Genomic DNA, 24848 nt, shown 5'->3' with positions numbered 1-24848 from the left:
TTTTGAGATATTATTGATAGGGATTATAAATTGAGAAGAATTTATTTTGATTGTGAGTTGAGGATTTTGCTTCAGGAAAAGCAAATGCTTAAGTGTGGGGTTATTTGATAAACCATAATTTATACATATTTTTATCCCATGCTTAGCGCATTTATGGATGGTTTCTCCTTAGAATTGGTGAATTCAATACTCCTAATCCTTTAGTTTCATGTTTTATACTTAGGAAAGCATATGAGAGTAAAAAGAGTGAGAAACGGGTCGAAAACGGAAAAAATAGACCCACGTGGGAAATTAACACAGCCTGGATTTTCTCACACGGGCGTGTCACATGGCCGTGTCACATGGCCATTCCCTTTGGCAGGATTGAAGCACGACTTACATGGGTGGATCACACGCCCGTGCCCATTTAACAACTTTGACCACGGCCTTAAGTAATCGCACACGGGTGTGTCACACAGGCATGTCATACGGCCGTGCCTCTACCGAGCCCAAGTTTAGTCCAATTCGGAAAAGGGCAATTTTGAGGGCTCTTAGGCATTCCAAAGCCTATTTAAACACCGGATGAGGCACTTAAAAGGGGGACACAGAGTAGGAAGTAAGAAATCACTCAAGGAAAGCCGATTGATCCATCTCAGAAGCCGGATTCATCATCAAGACTGAAAATCTCCCTTCAAGTTCCTTCAGGAGTTTTGGGTTTTCTTATGTTTTTTTATTTTTATGCTTTTGAGATGTTTTTCTTCATAAGTATGAACTAAACCCCCTAAATACCTAAGGGGAATGAAACCTAAGATAGATCTTGTTATTATTATCTGAATTGTATGATAAATATTTGATTTATTCTTAATTATGTGTTCTTAATTCTTGTTTTGATATTCCAGGATATTGATTCAAGTTAAGCTCTTATTCAGAGGAGGAATAGACCCTGTCTAAGGGTAAATTTGTTAGAATTAAGCGAAGTTGATTGCGCGCCTAGAGATAGGGTGCCAAGATTTTTTTGGATTAGGGTGAAACCTAATAAGGGAATCCATAGATCCAGTTAATGCAATTTTAGGGTGTTAATTAGAAATAGATTTCAATTATTCAACTTAGGGTTAGACGTTATTAGTCTCAAGAGAGATAATAATATAACTTAGGGATTTCTACGGATCAAGTCAAATGAGTAAATCGTCTGATTCAGAGTCAAATAACAAGTGAAGTCTAGGTGGATTTTTCCTTAGGTATTGTCTCAATCAATCGAATTTTCCCAAAAGTATTTTCCCAAGTTTTCTTTCTGTGCATTCTTAGTTAGTAATTAGTTTAGATAACTAAACCTCTTAATTTTTAGGCTAGATAATAAAAAGAAAGTAAATACTAGTACTCGTAGTTCCTTTAGGTTCAACAATCCGGTCTTACTGAACTATACTACTGTTCGATAGGTACACTTGCCTTAATCGTGATAATAAGTTAGTCTCAAGAACGTTTCATTTATAAATCTTTAAAACCTGTTACGAATATCACGCAATCAAAGAATAGAAATGGTGAAAAAGAAGTAGGAAAGAATAGAAAGGGAAAAGAAATGGGGAAAAATACTGGAGAATGAGAGGGGGCTAGGTGGAGAAGATGGGTGAATAGTAGATTTTGAAAGGGATGGGGAAAATTAGGGTTAGGGTAGGGAAATAAAAAGGGGGCCACGGTCGAGTAAGCCCCGTTTTAGGCCACTCGGCCGTGTCCCACGCTCGTGTGGTGTACTCCTAGTCCGTATTTTTTTGTGAAATCATATTCAGTGTCGCGTATGGTCCTTTCAACACGCTTGTGTCCGTAGGCCCTGTGGTGCTCATGGCCGCGTCGCACGGCCGTTTGCACATTCATTCGTTTCTCCTACGCCCGTGTTCGTTACGCCACGCCCGTGTTCATGCCTTGCGTTCTTCTCATTAGCTACAACAGTCATCCCGTGACTTCTTTCATGTTAGGATTCAGTCGTCTTTAAGCTTGCACACATGGTTTGTATTTATCTTCCATTAAAATTTTGTGTGTGCAAAAAGAAGGGTTGATCCATCTTATGTCAGAAATTTTCCAAGCTATGGATCTTTTGTGCTCTTTTAATACTTGGAGTAACTCGTCTTTTTCGGTTGGCTGTAAATCTGAAGCAATAATCACTGGTAATATGGAATTATTTCCAAGAAACGCATATTCTAAGTGACCTGGTAGTTGCTTTAATTCCAACTTAGGCGGTTCTTCAACAGAGGGATTTAATTTTAATTCATTGTTTACCTCAATACCCGCATAATTCTTTTGTCTCAGTGAAAACTCATTCGAATTTAGTTCAGCTTTTACCTTACCTATCACAGAATCATCATCATTTACCTCCCCTCATTGGGCAAGACACAGTTCCAACATGTCCTTATGTACTATTTCCTGTAAAGAATCTTGAGTAGCATGATCAATAGAGTCAATAAAATAACATGAGTCATCCTGTTCCCTAGAAAATCTCATGGCATCATAAATTCTAAAAATAATCTCTTCGTCACCTACCTTAAGCACAACTTTACCATCACCCACATCAATAACGGCCCTGGCAGTGGCTAAAAATGGACGACCTAAAATTAAAGGCACCTCAACATCCTCGTCCATGTCAAGCACAACAAAATCAACAGAGAATATAAATTTATCTACTTTTACAAGTACATCCTCGATAATACCCCTAGGATATTTAACAGATCTGTCAGCTAGTTGAATACTCATCCTAGTAGGTTTTGGTTCCCTAAGGCCAAGTTGCTTGAACATTTTGTAGGGTATCAGATTAATGCTAGCGCCTAAATCAGCTAGCGCCTTCTCAACATTTAAACTACCAATTAAGCAGGGAATAGTAAAACTTCCTGGATCTTTTAGTTTGGTTGGCAGTTTATTTTGGAGTATGGCCGAGCACTCCTCGTTGAGTTTCACTGTAGATAATTCTTCAAACTTCCTTTTATTTGTTAAAAGCTCCTTTAAAAATTTCGCATATGTAGGCATCTGCGAGATAGCTTTAATAAAAGGTAAATTAATATGTAATTGTTTAAAAAGGTCAAGAAATTTACCGAATTGAACATTCATACGGTTTTTCTTCAACTTTGCTGGGTACGGGATTGGTGGTTTATATTCCCTTAACACCGATTTTTCATTGTTTTCGGGTTTTTCCTCCTCATCTTCTTTCCTGACAGCTTTTGGTGGCAGCTTCTTTTCAAATTCAACTAACACTTTCCAACTCCTTAATTTAATTGCTTTCACATGCTCTTTTGGATTGGGTTCGGTGTTACTAGGTAGACTCCCTAGTGGTCTTTCTGAAATCATCTTTGCCAACTGTCGTATTTGATTCTCGAGCCCTTGAATTGATGCTTGCTGATTTTTAAGTGTAGTTTTAGTATTCTGAAAATAAGTCTCTGCTACTGAAATAAATTTTGTCATCATCTCCTCAAGGTTCAGTTTTTTCTTTTGCTGGTACGGTTATTGTTGGAAGCCTGGAGGGGTTGGTGGTATTTAATGTCCTTGGCCTCCCCATGAGAAATTTGGGTGGTTCTTCCAACCTGCATTGTAAGTGTTACTATAAGGATTATTTTCAGGGCGAGGATTATTACCCATATAATTCATTTGCTCGTTCTCTATGTTAGGGCCGTAGGATGGATATTCTAAATTGCTCGTTCCACTTCGACTTGCATCGCACTGCATTACAGGATAAACTTGTGTAGAACCAAGTAAACCATCAATTTTTCTATTCAAAAGTTATACCTGATTGGAAAGCATAGTAACCAAATTGACGTTAAAAATGCCGGCTACTTTTGTCGATTTTGTCCTCATGACTTACCACTGATAATTATTCAGTGACATCTCTTCTATGAACTCATAAGCCTCTTCAGGTGTCTTATTATTGATAGTTCCACTAGCAGCTGTGTCAATCATTTGTCTAGTCGAGAGATTCAAACTGTTGTGAAAAGTGTGAACTTGTAGCCAAAGAGGTAACCTATGGTGATGACACCTTCTCAATAGATCTTTGTATCTCTTCCATGCATCATAAAGTGTTTCTAAATCGATCTACACAAAAAAAGATATACCATTCCTTAATTTAGCCGTTTTAGCCGGCGAAAAATATTTAAGCAAAAATTTTTCGGTCATTTGTTCCCAAGTGGTGATTGACCCTCGTGGTAACGAGTTCAACCACTGTTTAGCCTTATTCCTCAATGAGAATTGAAACAACCGAAGGCGAATGGCATCATCAGAAACGCCATTGATCTTAAAGGTGCTGCAGAATTCTAGGAAATTTGCTAAATGAGTCTTTGGATCCTCATCCTGCAAACCATCAAACTGAACAAACTTTTGTATCATTTGAATTGTGTTAGGTTTCAGTTCAAAATTATTTGCAACAATAGCAGGTCTAACTATACTCAATTCAGTTCCTATTAAAGTAGGTTTAGCATAATCATACATAGTACGAGGAGTAGGATTTTTATTTACTGTATTTGCAAAAACCACAAAAGGTTACGGATTATTCTGATTATCAGCCATCTCCTTCATTGTGGTATGAAAATTGGCCTCTCGCTCTTCCTCTATGTATTGTAGGCTTCGCCTTAATTCTCTTCGTTTCCACGAGCTATGCTATCAATTTCGTGATGCTCATAAAACTAACTAAAATTTTGACTTAAGGCAAGCGCACCTATCAAACAGTAGTATAGTTATGGTGAGACCAGAAATATCGTATCCACGAGGACTAAAAGTACTAGTAATTACTATCTTTTTTATTATCTAGCCTAAAAATTAAAGTGTGTTTTTAAACTAAAACTATTTATCTAATTAACTAAGATTACGACAAAGATGAAGTTTGGAAAATACTTTAGGAAAAACCGAGGGAGAAGACAATACCCAAGGAAGAATCTACCTAGACTTCACTTATTACTTCTAAATTAGACAATTTATTCACTTAACTTAATCTGTAGAAATCCCAAATTTATGTTAATATTTCTCTCGAAACTAAGAACAAACTGACTTTAGATTGATTAATTGAAATCTTTTTCTAATTAAAACACTTATTTTTGCATTAACTTGATCTATGGATTCACTTATTAGATTTGACTCTAATTCGGTAGATTTATGTCGTCCCATCTCTACGATTGCATTCAACTTCGCTTAATTATGGATGATCTACTCTTAAACAGGGACTTTTTCTCCACTGATTAAGCACATCAAAACCTGAATTAATACCCTCGAATATTAAAACAAGAATTTAGAACTCACAATTAAGAATAAGAATAAGTTTTTATCATATAATTCAAATAGTAATAAGATTCGTTATAGGTTTCATCTCCCTTAGGTATTTAGAGAGTTTAGTTCATAATAATAATGGAAAACATTTCAAAGTTTGGAAACAACAAAACATAAAGAAACCCAAGAACTTCTAGAAAATTGGATGGAAATCTTCAGTCTTGATGTAGATCTTGGCTCCGAGGTGATTCCAATGGCTATTCACGAGTATTTTCTGCCTCCAATTCTGTGTGTCTCCCCTAATTCTCTTCTAGGGTCTTTATATAGACTTTTGAATGCCCAAATTAGCGCAAAATAAGCCTTTTCCGAGTAGAACTAGACTTGGGCTTGATAGGGACACAGCCGTGTGCCATGCCCGTGTGAAGATGCTCAGGCCATATGCAATTCTGACTCGGATTAATGTCAACACGACCATGACACACGGGCGTGTGGTCTACCCGTGTGTCACACACGGGCGTGTGGATCACCCGTGTGGAAGTGCCTAGGCCTGATTTAGGCCCAATTTGCCTATTTTTGGCCCGTTTCTTGCTCTTTTTATTATCCTAAGCTTTCCTGAGTATAACACATGAATTTAAAAGATTAGGAGTATCGAATTCAATAAAACCAAGGAAAAATCATCCATAAATATGCCAAGCATGGGGTAAAAATATGTATATATTACGGTTTATCAAATATCCCCACACTTAAGCATTTGCTTGTCCTCTAGCAAAATCCTCAACTCACAATTAAACTAAATCCTTCTCAACTTATAATTCTCATCAATAATGTTCAAAATAATCCATAAGTAATCATACATTAAGAGCTTAACTATAAAAACATCAAAGTTTCAAACAATCAAAGTTAAGCGTTTTAATCATAAAATTATAAGCGTCCTCTTTTATCTAAGTAATTATCCTTTAATTCCAAGTTTGACAAGGGTTGACATCCTCACTAAAGATTCACTCAAATCACTCAAAGTGTTTAAGGTTTAACAATTAAGCATTCAATAGTCAAACATGAAAAGTTACTACCATAAGCTTGCATGAAAACCAAATCTCCACCACTATAAATGAGATGATACACAAATCAAAAGGTCTTTAGTAGGGTTGTAATGGGGCTTGGGTTAAAGGTGTGGATAAAGGCTAAAAAAGAGGGTTAGAATCGAGATTAATTTAAATAAATTACCAAAATTAGAAAAATAAAGCTCATTGCTGAATTACAAGAAGGTGCCAGAATTCAAACTATCTAAAGCAAATGATGTGAACTTTTTCTCAACATAACAACTTTAACTTATCCAAGCTCTTTAGAACAATATGTAACTGAATGAATAAATATACGGTTTTTTTTTTAAGAATAAGAACAAGTAAAGGAGAATACATCATAAGGATCAATTCAGCAACTAGAACGAACGAACATAATTAGGTAACTAATCAAATTAAATCTCGACAAAAAGGGAGTTAATAAAAAGTAAGAAATTCTTAACGAATCAAAAAGGGTTAAGTTGTGGGTTAATATTAAGGGAAAATTCAAGAAATAATAGTTAAGGCTCAAAGGGGTTCACTAGTAGTCAATTGTCTGGGTAGGCCTTTATGGGGTAAATGGGTTAGAGCCTAAGTGCCTTTATCATTTTCGCATATCAAATCAAAGGTTTAGTCTTGACATGCATAATTGAAGCAAGTTCTAGAATAACGAATCAATATTGACACACTCATAACCAATAAAATCAGTGAGCAAGAAAGATGTATGCTCTAAAAGCTCAAATCTCACAAAAATTATGGGTATTTTGATGTCAATGTTGTAAATTCAAAACTTCAAGATAATACCTCAATTCAGGGTAACAACCTAGCAATTTTAATTCCCAAAACTCAACTTATCATGCTTGATCCTCTAATGTCTTAAAGTTTAAACAATCAATGCACAATTACCTATGATTTAATTCAAAACATATCAATAAAAGTCATAAATCAATTAGAATTCACTCTAATGATGATATGAGAAAATTCTTTGAGAACAAGATAAAAATTCAAGGATTTTCCGATAATCACATAAATAACCTCCCCGCACTTAAGATGTACATTGTCCTCAATGTACAAAGATATATACTAGCAATATAAACATAACATCAGAAAAGAGGGAGAGAAGCAAAACTGCACTGAATTTGTGGATGAAATTCTTGAAATAGCGAGAGCGAGAATTGTAGGTAAGGCATAATGAAAGGCATGATCCTGAGTTACTAATCAGAAAATAAACACCACTGTGAAAGAGAATTAAGGGATGATTCGAAAATAACCATAAAGATAAGCAGAGTTTAAAATATAAAACATAAGTCTTCAAAAATAAATAAAGGGAAATAAAAATAAAAATAAAAATAAAATAAACAGTGTAACATCCTGATTTTCGGATTTATTCGCGGTTTTCAATATTTTGTAAAGATTTTAAAATTTTGTATTTGGATGTGGAATTAATATTTTGAGTAGGTAAATGGGCTTATAGAAGGCCCATGTGTTGGCCAAAACCCGGTTGAATTTTTGAATTTTGGACTTAAAAGGTTAGGGGTTCTGGCTAAATGGCCTTAAGTGGAGTGATGGGCAAATTGCATCACAAAAAGAGCCTTGGTAAAGTGGCCAGGGGGATGCCACTAGGCTCTTAAAAAGGTGGCGTGTGGAGCTTTGAGGGAGGCATGGGATCGATTCCCTGTGTTGACAAATAGATGCATTTATTTTTAAGTGCAGGAGGGGTAAGTGTTGGAGTCCAAGTGGATTCTGCTTGAGGAGAGTTTGGATTAGTCCAAACGCTTGGATTAAGGAGTGATAAGGGGAGAGATTTAAGGGATTAGGAGAGAGGATAGGAGTTGGCCAAATATTGGGAATTGAAGGGGGAAAAATCGGCAAAGGGTTATGAGGTTAGTATTTCGGCACCTAGGGTATTGAGTGGTGCCGTTCTTTTCTGCTCAGACATCACCAGGTTTTCTTTTCCCTCTTCTTCCTCTCTAGCCGAAACTACCACCTCCCCTCTTCTTCTTTTTTCTATTTCTCTTCTTCAAAACCATTCATCAATTCTGCTGTTCATCAATACTTTTGCCGAAGTCGCAAAAGCCAAAATCCTGTGATCACTACTTGTGCCGATTTCTTCAAAGCCAGGTCCTTCTATATTATTTTGTTTTTATTAATCCACGATTATCTTTTCTTAATCCTAGATACCTGACGGCAATTTTACTTCAAGGTTATAGTTACATATTGTCATCTCCTTCACCACCCAAAAGCCGAAAAACCATAGATTTGGGGGCTTATAGCCGAAACTTCAAAACTCCGGGAGTCGAGTTCTACCATCGTTTGAAAGATAAATCTGCACCAGATTGCATGGAGATCAAAAAGGAGTAAGGGGTAAGTGTTCATCATCTCAGATCTGGTCATATTTTACAAAGTTAGGAAAAGCCGAAGTCCCTAAAATCTAGGGAGGCTGTCGATTTGGGCATGTGGCTCTAAGGGTTTTTAACTGACATTTTCTGTCAATGATTAGTGTCTTCTTAAGTGTTGGATTGAAAGCGTGGATCATTGGAACAATCGGATTCGGAGCTAGCTATCGATTTTGGCAAAAAGGTAAGGGTTCAAAGGCTTTTTAGGAATATGGTTCGACTTTGGTTGAGCAAGTTTTGGGTTTAGTGATTATGGTTTGTAAATAAGAACTGTACTAATCAATTGTAGGACATCGGAAGAGATCTCAGTAGCAGTCGTCGCGAATCAGGTGTGTACCGAACACCCTTCCTTAGTTCAATTCGGCAAAAGCCGAAATGCCAAAATTCCGGCATTTCATAGGCTTGTGAGTATACGAATGCTCTCAAGACATAGAGTAATTGTTAGATCTAGCACCGCAAAGTGGTAAGTAAGTTCGTGTGACGTTTTAACGTACTTCGGAAAAAGAGGGCCTCGATGGGCCAAAACTGGGCCCAATGGGCTTACGGACCAATAAGGGTAAGAGATGAGCAAAGTAGCATGTTAGTTAGATGGTGGGACCAAATTGCATAAAACGGCTAAAAATTACTGAAATAACGTGTGTAGTTGCGTAAGTACGAAATTACCCCTAAAGAGCATAATTACCGAAATACCCCTAGGGTTTAAATTGGCTAAACTGCATGATTGATTAATACTGTATTGTACATGATATGCTTTATTAATATCTGTTGCATGGGATTGGGGTAATTGATAGAGGAAGTATTGAAAGTGGTTCATCCACGTACTGGAGGCTTTGCCTCAACTTATCGATATCTAGCGGCGTTGTTTATTGTGGAGCGTAGAAATTGGGTGGGTTGAGATATTCCCACATGGAGTGTAGGGTGATGCAGGCGGTGTAGCGGTTGGTGGGTTGAGTAGTCTCCCAGTTGGGCTTGCATTCATTACTACTATTGTTACTTATGTTACTGAATTGGGCCTATAGGCCACACTGTTATGTTAAAAAAAGGGCTAAGGCCTTGCTACTGTGTTCTGAAAAGGGCTTCGGTCCACTGTGTACTATTATCTGAATAGGGCTTAGGCCCAATGGGCTCGAGCTGATTTGGGCTTTGGATGGGTTTCTGTATACACTGAGTTTTCCCAAACTCACCCCCTTTTCCCTTCCATCCTTGCAGGTGAGCCCTAGTTGGTGGACTTGGAGCTGGGCGGGATTCGGAGTGGCCACACGTTTTCTGCAAATTCGTTTTCTTCTGGTGAACTAGATTTTTCATATTTTCGTTTATGGTTTTGGGTTTTTGTAATAAGGCCGCTTAATTTATTTTTATGGTTTGGTTTGTTTTTTTATTATTTCATTCTATTACGATAAAACTGAACTATGATAACTAACGAAATGGATTAGCTCTAGGACACGTTTTCAAAAACATTAAGTGATTTCAAAATAACCCGTATACAAGTAAGACTTCCGCTAAGCAAACGTTTTCAACCTTAATCATTTTCTTAAGATGGACATTACCAAACGGTTTTCTCAAAATTATACGAGATGTTAGAGTGTGGCAATGGCGGTGTGCATGTCTAGGATTGGATCCGAAGGGAGCTTGGTACTTAAGCAGTCCGACGGACTCACCTCCTCTTCTTCCTGGTTCCCTACCTGATGCACAGCTTCCATTCACTTTAACCTACTTTTAAAAGTTTCCTTTTTCAACACCAGCTAAGCTTTTCCAAACTAAGTAATATGGAATGTTTTGAACGCTTCGATATGGCGCATTAGATCCGGTCATAATGTCTAGGCCGGGTTTGGGGTGTTACAAACAGACTCAAAAGTCCTCATCATTAGTGTCGTGAGCCGGTGGTGTTGGAGGAGCGATATGGATGTGCTCGCAAATTTTCCGTAAAGTCTCATCGATACTATTGAACCTCCATCAAGACTGTCAAACCTCCGAGCACAATACTGACAGAAATCAGTGAACTCCTCGAATGACACTCCTCGAAAGCTGGCAATAAAAGGAGCGTGACAGTGACTCGATGGTGGAGGCTGTGGTTGATCCTCGTGAGGGGGAGGGACATCATCCGTAATGTCCTCTGGCTCATCCTGGTCATCAGACTGAACGAGTCTGTACTAAGGGGGTCAAATCCACGGTATCGCTCTATCATCTTTATGTGGATCATGCTAGATATTCCCTGAGGAGTCATCTGGCCTACTAATGTGAGTGTCGAAGAGGCCTAAGTGTCGTGCCCTCGCCTTTCGCCACCAGATGAATCACCATAGAAGAGGCCTGCTAAAGCATCTGCCATCTGATTTCTGTCTCGTGAAAGATAATTGAAGGTGATGTCATCAAACTCCTCAAGTAACCCCAAAACTACCATTCAATAACTGATCAATTTAGGGTCCTTTATCTCCCATTCATCTCTAAGCTGATAAATTACCAACGTAAAATCTCCATATACTTCTAGGGTTTTTATACCTCGCTCTATGGCTGCTTGAAGTCCCATGATGCATGCTTCATACTCAGCCATGTTGTTCTGCAATCAAAGTCCAACTTGTACGTAAACGGGTAATGATCGCCATTCAGGGATACCAAGACTGCCCCAATTCCATTTTCGACTGCATTAGAAGCCCCATCAAAATTTAGCTTCCAAGGAGAATCTTCAGTCATTGCTATACACATTAACTCCTCATTTGGAAAATCAAAGTTCAATGGCTCATAATCCTCTAGAGCCCTACTGTCCAAGAAGTCTGCTACCGCACTTCCTTTTATAGCCTTCTGACTTATGTAGGTTATATCAAACTCTGAAAGCAAAATTTTCCATCTCGCCATTCTCTCATTTAGAGCCTTTGACTCCATCATGTATTTTAATGGATCAAGCTTTGAGATGAGCCAAGTGGTATGGTATAGCATATACTGTCTTAATCTCTGAGTTGTCCAAATCAGCGCACAGCATAACTTTTCAATTGGTGAATATCTCATCTCACAGTCAGTGAATTTCTTACTGAGATAATAAATTACCTTCTCCTTTTTCCCCGATTCGTCATGCTGACCAAGCACACATACCATAGAATTACTGAACACTGACAAGTACAGTATTAACGGTTTATCTGGGCTAGGTGGAGATAATACCGGAGCATTCAACAAGTACTGCTTGACCTTTTCAAAAGCATTCTGGCATTCCTCATCCCAAGTACTTTTATTGTGTTTTCTGAGGCAAAAGATAGGATCACATTTCTCAGTTAGTTGTGAAATGAACCGAGCGATGTAATTGAACCTTCTTAAGAATCCTCGAACTTTTTTTTGAGTTTGTGGTGAAGGCAAATCTTGTATTGCCCTGACTTTGTCTGAATCAACTTCTATTCCCTTTTCACTGACTACGAAACCCAATAGTTTTCCCGATCTAACTCCAAAGGTACACTTTGCTGGATTAAGCTTCAATTGAAATTTTCTTAATCTCAAGAACAATCTCCTCAAGACCTCAATATGCTCTTTCTCTATTCACGACTTGGCAATTATATCATCAACGTATACCTCAATATCCTTATGCATCATGTCGTGGAATAAGTTTACCATGGCTCGTTGGTATGTTGCCCCTGCATTCTTTAGTCCAAATGGTATTACTTTGTAGCAGAAGGTGCCCCATAAGGTTATGAAAGTGGTTTTATCCATGTCCTCTGGATGCATCTTTATCTGATTGTATCCTGAGAAACCATCCATGAAGGAAAACAACGAATATCCTACTGTGTTGTCCACCAAAGTGTCTATGTGTGGCAGAGGGAAATTATCTTTGGGGCTAGCTTTATTTAAATCTCTGTAATCAACACACATTCGTACCTTCCCATCTTTCTTAGGAACTGGTACAATGTTAGCTACCCATTCTGAGTATTTCACTTCCTGCAAGAATCCTGCATCGAACTGCTTCTTGACTTCATCCTTTATTTTCAGGACAATATCTGGCCTCATTCTTCGTAACTTCTGTTGGACTGGCTTACAATCCTGTTTTATCGGAAGACAATGTACTACAATGTCAGTACTCAATCCGGGCATATCCTGATATGACCAGGCGAAGATATCCTTGAACTCTCGAAGCAACTCAACCAGACCATGCCTTGTGACCTCGGTAATCAGTGTTCCAATTTTCAACTCCTTTCCTTCCTCTAGGGCTATATTCTCTATTACCTCTTTCTCATATGGCATGATTTGTTTATCCTCCTGCTTTACCATTCTTAATAGATCAAGAGATACGTCACAATCTTGAACATCTTCAAAATCCTGAGGTTCCTCTAAACACATGTCTTGCTTGCAAGAGAAATCAGGAGCTGCAGTATCAATGCTCATATCATTGATATCTAGGGACCTGTGGGGGTATGAAAGAATATACAAAGAATGAATAAATCTAAGAATGATTTTTTATATGCTATGAATAAAAGAATAAGAATTGCCAAAATTTAAAGGAATATTGGTTGATAAAAATGATACAATACTCGTTTAAATTGATAAAAGTTATGTTTTATTTTAATAATAATAGATGAATATAAGCCTATTTTCACAAACGTAATCTTACTACTCCTAGGCCCTAGAGTAACAGACATGTTTCGAGAATTACACTGAAAAATTCCTAAAGACTACAGAAAGGTCCTTCGCAGTCCAATTGTTCAGAGAGCTCCCCGGTTCGTAAGGGCGAATGCCCTCGAGGCTTCCTTGCTCCAATCCCTCATCGTGTACAGTATTAATTTGATGACATTCTTCTACCAATAATCCTCCTAACTTAAAGGATTTGGATATAGGTGGGAATGTCATCGGTTCCCACTCCACTTCTCCTCCGTTCAAATGCGCCTTTCTTCTCGCTTGGCGCCTCTCAATTTCTTGCCTCTTGTGCTTATGGTCGGGCTTGAAGCCCAAACCAAAGCGATCCTTCTTTTCAATCATTTTTGGGATTTGAATCCCTCCTTGCAACCGTCTTCCTAATCCTTTTCCTAGCAATGCTCCCTTCCCCATCATTATTTGCAGGCCATCCATGTGGCTCTGGACATTTTGGGTACTGGCACCTCACTTCCTTCCAAAATGAAGGTTGCATTGATGATTTCTAAAGAGTGGAAAGAACACTCAATAGCCTCTTCATTCACCTCGACATAAGGGGCCTTGCTAGTGACTGATGCTATAATGTCTTCTTCCGCACTGATGGTTATTAACCGTCCATCTGTTACTAACTTCAATTTTTGGTGTAATAAGGAAGGCATCGCTCCTACCGGGTGTATCCATGGTCTCCCCAATAAACAATTATAGGAGGGCTTGATATCCATCACCAAGAAATCAACTTCATATGTATTCGGCCCAATTTCCAAAGGGATGTCAATTCGTCCCATCACTTTCCTTTCAGTTCCATCAAAAGCTCTTACCACATTGTGACATGTTTTCATATGTGAACTGTCAATGGGTAATCTGTTCAATGTGGATAATGGAAGGATATTCAAAGCAGACCCATTATCAATGAGTACACTTGGCAGCATGTAACCTTTGCATCGAATAGTGATGTGCAAGGCTTTGGTTGACCCTATGCCCCCAGGTGGAATTTCATCATCATTGAAGTAGATGAAATTGTCAGCACTGATGTTATTTACCAACCGGTCTAACTTGTTAACGGATATGTCGTGGGTGACATATGTTTCGTTAAGCACCTTCAATAATACATCCCGATGCATCTCAGAACTCAGAAGTAGGGCTAATACTGATATACGCACTGGCTGCTTACGCAACTGCTCGACCACACTATACTCGCTATTCTTAAGGAACTTTAGGAACTTCTTAGCCTCCTCCTCCTTCACCGGCTCATTGATGGGTACTTCGGTCTCTTTCTCCTTCTCAACCTCGACACCTTTTGTCTTTATGAGTTCCACTTTGACGTCCCCTGTATCATAATGTTTCCCACTCCACATATGGGAACCTTCATTTTGCACGCCCCTAGATGCACTAGCTATACTCTCCTTCTCAGGTACTGTTACACTGCAATCATAATTCCATGGCACCCTCTTGTCATCCTTGTAAGGGAAAGGATTAGGTTTATGGATGACAACCCTGGGCCCGGTTTGTGCCCCCACTTCATTATTCCCCGATAAGGAAATAATAATTCTTGGCCGGCTGGTTCATTGTCGCTCATTTTCCAGCACACATATTTTTCTTTTGTAAGAACTACCCTAAAAAATCTGTAGCTCTTTGTTAAACATAAGACCTTGCACCATGGCCTTGAACTCCTCACAATTTTGGATCATATGACCCACCTCTCCATGGAATTCACAATAATTCTCTATTCCTCTTCTACCTTTTCCAGATGTCAACATACCTCTCTTCACCATCTCCTCTCATATTACTTTCATGGGTATCTTCATTTCAGCAATATCCTCCTTGATTCTTCCTTCCCTTGTTTCATCGATGGCATTCACTCCTTGGTTGCCATGATCTGGTAACGGATTTTTAGTATTAAGGGTACTGTTAAATTTCACAACCCCCATCTTGATAAGCCTCTCCACGACCTTCTTGAATCCGGTGCAATTTTCAATCGAATGCCCCGGTATTCCTGCGTGATATTCGCATTTAGCATTTGTATCATACCATTTGGGGTACGGTGGTTGTAATCGTTTTAAGTGAACTGGAGCAATGGCATGTACATCGTATAAGCTTTGATAAAGCTCACAATATGCCACAGGGATAGGCGTGAATTGCATCCTTTCCGAATTCTGTCTTGTGCCCGATTCCTGTCTTCGAGTACTTTGTTGTTCGACCACAGCTGCTTTGGGTTGACCAACTGTGATTGTCCTCAAGTTGAGGCTATTCATGTTGTTCACCTCGTTATCCTTTCTCCTTGGAGCCGATCTTTTAGCCATTTCCCCCTTAATTTTACCACCCCTTATGGCGTTCTCAATCATCTCTCCAGCCATAACTATATCCGCGAAACTTTTCGTGGTGCTTCCAATCATGTGAGTGATGAACGGCATCTTTAAGTGTTGATAAATAACATGGTGGTCTCCCTTTCTAACAGTGGTAGTTGTACTTGCATTGTCACCTCCCTCCATCGTTGTGCGTATTGCCTAAAACTTTCATTAGGCTTTTTCTCCATGTTTTGAAGCGTGATCCTATCTGGCGTCATATCAGTCACATGGTTGTACTGTTGTATGAAGGCTTGTGCAAGATCTTTCCATGAACCAATTCTTGCATGGCTCAACTGATTATACCACCTAACCGCTACTCCTATTAAGCTATCTTGAAAACAATGGATCAATAGTTGATCATTGTTCACATACCCAGTCATTCTCCTACAAAACATTGTTATGTGCACCTCTGGGCAAGTAGTTTCGTTGTACTTTTCAAACTCTGGCATCTTGAATTTGTGAGGAAGTACCAAGTTTGGGACCAAACTTAAATCTTTGGCATCGATCCCATGATGATTGCCAGCACCTTCCAAAACCTTAAACTTCTCCTCCAACCACTTGCAATGATCCTCCAACTGTTTTGAGGATTCGGTTGCCATCCTTTCCTTCTCCATCAGATCCAGATCAGGAGTGCTAGGGTTAATCAGGCTATCACCTAAATTATTTCTCGACCCAGATAGGAAATTCACGGGGATTCCAGCATCAACCGGCCCATGTTGAGGTCTCACAGGGACAGATGGCCTTCTAGGAGGTGCTTCTGTTTGTAGTGGCACATGAGGCGGAGTAAAACCCGGAGGAGGACCCGTATTCTTCTCTTCAGTGATTGCCATGGGAGCTTTTCCTTTATTAGTGGCCCTTAACAGCTGAGCCATTTCAGCCATCATATTCATCTGAGCCTCTAGCATTTGCTCCCTCATGTCATTCTGTATTTTGGCCAACTACTCTTGCAATTGGTCTTGCATATCCTTTTGCAATTGTTCGAACCTTTGATCCATACTCTTAGTTTTAGTGCGAGTGCTGTAAGGATGTGTGATTTCCAGATTTTCTTTTTTTACCTTTCTAGAAGTAAACTTTAACTAATTAGGGTCTTTCTATAACTTTGAATGCATATGATATGATGTAATACAAATGCATGAATGCAAAAAAGGCATCGATCTCGATTCAATCTCATTTAGAAAACTTTATTTAGAAAAAGAATATCTTTACATATAAATGGATTACACATACGCCTTTGCCCTAATGCCCAAAGTTCTAACTTTTTCTAACAAAAGGGCTAACTCTCGACCTTTATCGGACGCTGACTCATACATCATACTCAAAGCATCAGCTCGTACTGCTAAGTCTCGAACATATTCAGCAACCTCTCGAATCTGGGCTAAGGCTTCACCAATGACTCGATCCCTTTCTCTGACCTGTCCTCTAGACTATTGAAGCTCTCCCTTCAGATAATCTTCTCACGCCTCGAGCTGCTCAATCCGAAGTTCACCATCATGCAATGCCACTTCCAAATCTTCAACTTTACTTCTTAGCTCTTTTAACTCGATCGTAGGATCATGGTTTCGATGCCAGCGAAGGGATCTTCCAAGCTCAGTTACCTTGGTCTTCAACCCTTTTATTCTCTTCCTCTAATGCCAAATTCTGCGACCGCATCTCTTGGAACTTCCTCTCCCAATACTCGGCTCTAGCTTTTTCTTCTTGGGCCTCTTTCTGCAACTAATCTGAAGACCCTCCTACTCTGGCTCTCTTCAAGAATACTTGTGCCTTTTTGTAATGCTCCTTTAGATCATCTCGATCTTCCTCTTTTCTTTCCTCTCTTTCTCGACCTTCATCTTTTGAACATCGACGTCTAAGCTCAAGTACATCTTTTCTTCTTCAAGCTTTGCTATCCTCTTTTCAAGCTCCAAGCTCTTTCTCTCGAACTCTTGCTTCATAATTTCTAACTCCGAAGGCATCACCTACAAATATTCCTCTATCGGTCGAGCTCCTTCCACGCTTGGCTTAGGGATGTTATCATTAATCCTTCTGCCTCTCTATTCAACATACTCCGGAGTCGTAGCAGGGCTAATAGCTACTCCTTTTAATCAACAAGTCTTATTCCAAGCACTAGAGATCTCGCTGACTTTCCTCTTGTAGTCAGCTTCTCTATACACGAACTCACTTTGAGCTAGCTCATGAGTTGCTGGTACGAACTGCCTTAATCCAAGCTGCCTCAACACAAGCAAAGGGGCATAACCAATGGCACCCCAAATTCCCAATAAAGGGACCCAATCAAAACTGCCACAGCAGTAAAGAATCTCACCAGGAATCATCCACGGAGCCCTCCACTCAACATCTTTTGACTGAAGGTTCTATAGTAGCGCTATCCAATTCTCTTCTGGCACATCCACTTTCCTAGATAAGGCTACTATATCTTTCAACAGTGAGTAATCCCAAAGAAGACCCGGCAAACCACTTTGTCTATCAATCGGAAGTGACTGTAGAACCAAGCTAAAAGTAACTGAGCACAACCAACAAACCTGCCTGCACTGGCCCTCCTACATGCATTCAAGGACCTGAATGTCTCTGCCAAGATTGCAAGGAACAGAAGTAACCTGTTTACTAAGTCAATAGAAGAGATCCGTGGTCGCCTCGTCTACATATCCCAAGGCCCTGGGGAAAACCATCAATCCGTATAAGCTTAAGGCAAAAATGTCTACCCTCTTCGCCTCGTCTGGATGCGTCTGGATTAGTTCTTTTAGAGCCCCCCACGGAATGCATTTACTATCACCCTTTTCCTTGATTCTAGCCATGATCCACTACTCACTCATCCCCGTAATGGTCATCAGCTTCTTACCAAAGGCTGGGACACAAGCAGCTCGAGAATAAATCCTATCACACTGAAATCTAGGACACCGAAGTAAGGCGGTGTACTCCTCCACAGTAGGCACTAAATCCACCTCCCCAAAGGTAAAACAACTGTATGGAGGGTTCCAAAACTGAGCGAGAGCTCGAAACAAGTGCCTATCAATCTGAATATCAAGTAAGTGAGGTAAATCTCCTTAATTATCGTAGAATGACAGTTTAGTCTTATTGCCCCACTGATCCCAAATCTCCTTAAGCTCCTGCAGATTATTCTGTGTGACACTGATGCGAGTGTAGTCTGACAGCTCTGACATATATGCCACAGCGATACTATCACCCTTTTCTAGTTGAGTTTGCTCAGACCATCTATGGACGTTAGCGTTGCCCTCCACTCTATCAAGAAGTCCGTTCTCCATAATAAAACTTCCTAACTTAGAAACAGACCGTGAATCGATACCTTTTAAATGCAAAATGACATGCACAAAACAAAAGAAAAGAAATAGTTAGTATCACATGATATCAATAAATCTCTGATATTTTATAAGGGTAATATCTAAAGTTCAACTCTAACTAAGTTGGGCTCTTGCAGTTTTTCGATATGAGGTTGGTTTTAAAGTTTGAGGTACTCGAACCAGTAGATTCCTCGATTCTCACCCATTATAAGCTCATTTGAATCGAGTTCAGTTCAGGGGAATACATTTCCCTATGGCTACACGGAGGTGAAAATCTCACGAAACCACAGGTACGGATATATCCCGAAAGTGATCCACTATCCTGCACGGAGGCGAAAACCTCATGAAGGCGTAGTTTCTCACTCCCACTTAAGGGTGTGACCACAACGGTCATGCAAATGCGTATCAGGATATAGCAACACATGCAATAATACAAACACATGTAATGCAAAGAGGATTAAATTTTAAAATTTTAATTTCCGACATTAAGACAAGAGATAATCAATTACACGGCTTGACTCTCTTATTAGTCCCCAGCGGAGTCGCCAAGCTGTCGAAATCCTTTTCTAGTCGAGTTTTGGAAAATGGGAATCGACTTTAAGAAAACGAAAACGGGAGTCGCCACCAATCTTTTAGGTGTGATTGGATTACCTTTAAAACATTTTGTTTTAAAATCATTAGTTTTGGTCTACGAAAGTCGAGAAAACGGATTCGAGAGTCGGTTACGTACGAGGAAGGGTTAGTACCCTCGTAATGCTCAAAAATTGGTACCTAATTGATTATCAAGTGTCTTTAATGCCGGAAATTTAAAAGTTTTAAGATGCAATCCTCTTTAGAATATTTTAATTTTAAAAATTAGGGTTTACTTGTATCAAATGAATCAAAACATTACATCCAATAAGTTAGGAAGCAATATTTTTAAGACATTCGAAACTAAGCTAGCCCTTTTAGAAAATCCCTACCTTACAACGACAAGACGCCATATCCAATAAGTTAGGACACAACGCTTTGAAGTTCCAAGACAGTTGCTCATATTTTGAAAACCTTACAAAATTTAGAAGGGTGCTTGACTATTTGAACTCAACGAGAAAAGTTGCAACCCAGTAAGTTAGGGCACTACCTTTCTCGAAACTTTCAAATACCAAGCATTGCCTTTTTATTTTTGGAAACTTTGGAATCTTGTTTTTTAATCGATGCATGAAAGAGCATATTAGCATTATAGAACATCATACAAGATAACATATTATCTTAATAGGCAAGTAAAAGCATGAACTTAAACAAATTTTAAACAACAAACATGGCAAATTTAAAACATGTAAAACATACATACAAACATATACGACATACATTAAAAATGAAAAAGTAAGCATATAAACATATAAGGTATACTCAATATATATTAAAAAATAATAGACAAAAGATGATGCATGGCATACAATTTAACATAAACATGCCTAAAATAATACCAACATACATGTCAATTCTAAAATACAACTCTTAATAATAATTATAAATGATATGTAAGATTTAATCAACTAAACAATATCAAAATAAGAGAAATACAAAGACAAAAAATGTATATATAAAAGAAAAATTAGAAATAAGACATTTAAAAGTATAATATAAGAATGATAAAAGAGAACCCCCTTTTTAAAAAATACTTATATATAGATTATATTATAAGGTATAACATAAAAATGTTCTAAGTATTAACATTACATTTATTTATAAGGTTTTTTGGAAATATATCATTAATAAATAATAATGCATGCTTTAGAATAAAATAAAGGTAATGTAAAGAAATATAGCATAACATATGGTGTATAACACAATTTACAAATCAAAATTTATAATGATATAAATTATGAAAATATATAATATAATGTATATAATATAATATATAAAAAAATATCATGAAATATAGTAAAATATAATATGTGATGAATATATAAATAGAATATAACATGATGAGGGATATATAAGATAATAATAAGTATTTTACATATAAAAATATAGTAATATAAACAATATATAAAACATATAAAAAAACGGAATGAATATATATATAACAAAATAAAAATTAAAAAAATATATAATAATAATCTAATGAATAATATATACTATTTATATTACTAATAATTTTTTAAAACAAAAAAAATATAAAATAAAAAGGATTAAAATTGAATTTAATTAAGAGGTTTGGGGGTTAATTTTCAAAATACTAAATATTCTGTGCCTGATTGAAATGCGTGCTAAATTCAGAGGACTCATTGGGTAATTCCGCCCTAATCCTAAAACGACGCCGTTTCTCAAATACCATTTTAAAACTACCGTGAGGACTAAATTGAAACAAAATTAAATCCTTAGGGCTAAATTTGAAATAAATAAAAATGGAATTATAAACATTAAAAAATGCAAGAGGACCAATTGAGTAATTAACCCAATCCCCAAAAACACGCGGATCCTCCCCGGGTAATCGGGTCAGCGCGCAGATCCTTAATCTAAAAACGATATCGTTTTAAGCTTATTGGGTTAAACCAAAACGACACCGTTTCGTTGGGGCTATATAAACCAAAACTTAAGCCCAAAATTCTTTTTACACCGTTTTTAAAAAAAAAAAAGGGTTTGAAACTCTCTGCAGATGGGGAGAGAGGGATTCTGATCTTCGGCCTTCGGCCTCTGAGCAACTCAGGCTCGTGTGCCTCACGCGCCACCATACACGGTGATCGGAGGGTTAAACCCTCGCCCTTTTCGATGCAGATTTCGGTATATCATCTCTCTTTCTTTATTTTTATCTATAAACTAAGCAAACTACATGTAAAAATCATGAATAATAAAGTAGATCTGAAGAGGAAAATCACCTTTCTCAGAAAGAAAACTACTTTTTGTATATATCAGTAGTAAACTTTTACAACTGTTCGTAGAATCCTTGTGTACAAGTTTGAAGTTTCTCTCTATCCCTCGTGTATTTTTGCTCTCTGTGTTTGTGTGTAAAAAAAAAAATCCCTTTTTTACAGATTTGAAGAAAGGCTTTATAGCCTTAGGCTGTTATGTTTTAGGAAAGAAATCAAAGATTTCCATTTTTGCCTTGTTTTTCTGTCTTTGTTTCCTCTTTTGTTCGCAGGTAATCCACGAGAATCTCACTCGATCACTGATGTCTGCGCGCTGATGGAGCCAACGCCGGATTCTGGCGTGTCTTGCTCGTCGATAGTGGCGTGACATCTGATCACAACGTGCTTGGTGGCGATGATTGGGCCATTGAATTTGCACGAGATGAAAGGTCACGTCGCTTAGAGTGCCCGAAGCTTCCAGAATCTCATTGCGGCGCTGAGTTCTCAGGAAACCCTAGGGTTTCCTTGCCTGTTTTTTTGCTTTGGGCCTTTTGGGCCCCGTGTAAACTTGGGTCAAGGTGTTGGGGTTTTTTTTGGGGTGTAAATGGGTCCAGAAGCTTAAGTGGTGCGGATTTGGGCTTTAGCACTTGTATTTAGGTGTTCTGGGTAGTATACGTATTGAATCAAAACACCTGGGCTTTGTAATTGGACTTTTAAATGGACATTTTAAATAAATAAATACTTATTTATTTAATTCTTTTATTCTATTTTTAGCCAGGTCAAATTTGGGCTGCTACAAGTACCTTCAAGGGTATCAAACCCCTTAGGGATAAGTGTTGATACATAAGCCTATCTATCAGACCTAGATCTTGTGTGGTCCGAAACTTAGGAAGCCAATTTATTTTTGGACACTCAGGGTATCGAACCCCAAATGAAGAAGAATTAGATCCCAAAGTAAGAGGTATTGAACCCAACCTTAGGGTCTAGTAACTAGGACTCTAACGATCACTTTATTCAAGCAAGTTATTGAAACTTATAATATAGGTAGCAAAACATAGGCCCTTGTAACTACATTTCATACCCGAGCAAAATGTCTGCAACGACTCAATTTTCCCTCTAACTACTCCAAAAGGTTAGAAATCTATGAGAATGTATAAATAATGCTCAATAAAATCAAGAAGAAGACAAGAAACAAGTTTTCAAAGCTTATTATGCAAAAATCCAATCTTTCATTTGTAATTCTCATATTTCTCTTGTCCACACTTAGGGTTTAATTCTCATTCATTATTCCAAGCATTGTAATTTGTTTAAGTGAGCTTGAATCATTGTATATCAGTCTTTGAGAGGTATTCCTTTTTTTAATTTCATTTCTCATATTTTTGAGAGGTCACTTATGGTTTTGGGTGGAAAACTTCAAGGGGTAGTGACTTTATCTATTTAAAAGATAGTATTGTAAGGGTTAAACATTGTCCTTAAAAGATTCTATATTAGTGGATTTGAGAAATCATTAGTTGTGAAGAGCTAAGGTAGTGGATATAGGCAATTGGGATTGAACCACTATAAATCATTGTGTCAATTTTTATTTGTCATCTTTCTTGCAAAGTTTTTAATCATCAATTCACCCATTCTTGGTGTGATTGAGCTATACAACTGTGTAGGCACACAGAGGAATTTGTAGAACATATTTTTAGAACTTGTTTGGTAGCTTGAGAGATTTGGCTGGTACTCTGGGTGGACAATAAACAACGTGACTCTTTTTTTTCAATGCCTTTCAAAGCTTGGTTGATGCACAATTGTAGGGAGATTGTTGTGGTGAAATTTTAGTTGCAATAGGGTATGAATGAGATAATATTTAATGGATAATTAATAATACCATAAAGACATTTGAATATGCTTCTAAATTTGCGAAGGATATTCACAAGGCCATACGTCCATCTATTACTAAAATCATAAGAGGACCATGATGGTTTAATGGAATAAACCACCTCAAGGAGTTTTCATTTTGAAAACGGATGGAGCAGTAAAAGTTCATTCAAGGTTGACTTCTGTTGGAGGTTTAGTGCGAGATGAAAAGGGTAGTTGAATTCAAGGCTTTATGGTGTAGAGCGTATGAGCAGAGCTCTAAAGTGTTCATGAAGGGGTTGCGTCTAGCGAAAAATCTAGGTATTTGAAAACTAATAGTTGAAATGGATATACTGCTCGTGGTACATTTCTTGACTTGACCATTTAACGACAATCACTTGTTTAACTCTTTAAATGTAAACTACTTGAAATTGATCAAAGGACAGGTTCTCAAAGTAAGATACAAAACTGGTGCAAGACTTGGCATTTGAACTTGTCCTTCTCAAAACTCCACCAACAAGCATCCTCCAATTTCTATTGGTTGATGTTTGTGGAAAAGGGTAATTAGAAGTAATGATTTTTTTTTCATCTCTTTTGTAAATAAAAAAAATTCTTTTATGTAAATATTATTTCTTTATTTGAGATTTTTTTCCATACCGTATAATTATATTATATTTGATTAATTTTACAATCAATTGAATTTTTAAACAAAAGCAAATTCTTCAAATATTATTTTTCAAGGCTTTTTTTCAAAACTGACCCCAAAAATAATGATTATTTATGAAAATGACCCAGGTGCAAAATCTTGTACAAAAATGACTTGTTTTCTACAGTGCAGCTGGGTGGCGACCATCTAACCACCAGCACCAACCTCCATCATCCCCCAATCATTTCCCCATGATTGCCCGAGCCATTAAAAAATTATTTTTTTGGTACTGACAATGTGATCGTTGCCACCGATATGTATTTTCCCCTATATATGTTAAAAAAATACTTGTATTATAAGATTTAAAAAAATAATTTTTTAATAAGTGTCAACATTCACTTTTCCGACACCGGTTTAAAATTTTTAGAAAAAATGGTGTCGATGTTCTCGTTGTCAGCATTGGTGTCAAAAAATTGAAAAAAATTATCTTTTTTTGTGTTGGCTTTCTCCTTAACGGCACCGATATTTTTATTTTAAAATTTTATTTGTTCTCAGCACCAGAGTGCGGAGATTGGTAATTTTTTTAGTGTGTTGGCTTTTTAATTTTCGGCACCACCAGGCTAT

General features: G+C 37.8%; 1 non-coding gene across 1 annotated transcript; it reads left to right on the top strand.

Annotated features, from left to right (window-relative positions):
* The first annotated feature begins 3973 nt into the window (after positions 1 to 3973).
* On the top strand, positions 3974 to 4080 carry LOC128290750 (small nucleolar RNA R71). The gene has a single exon (XR_008280537.1). It is a non-coding gene; the product is annotated as a small nucleolar RNA R71 (small nucleolar RNA).
* Positions 4081 to 24848: the final 20768 nt, after the last annotated feature.

This window comes from Gossypium arboreum, chromosome 3 (assembly GCF_025698485.1).
Source record: "Gossypium arboreum isolate Shixiya-1 chromosome 3, ASM2569848v2, whole genome shotgun sequence".
In the NCBI taxonomy this organism is placed as follows: Eukaryota; Viridiplantae; Streptophyta; class Magnoliopsida; order Malvales; family Malvaceae; genus Gossypium; species Gossypium arboreum.
Note: the sequence above shows the minus strand (reverse complement) of the source record. Positions and strands in the feature narration are given on the sequence as shown.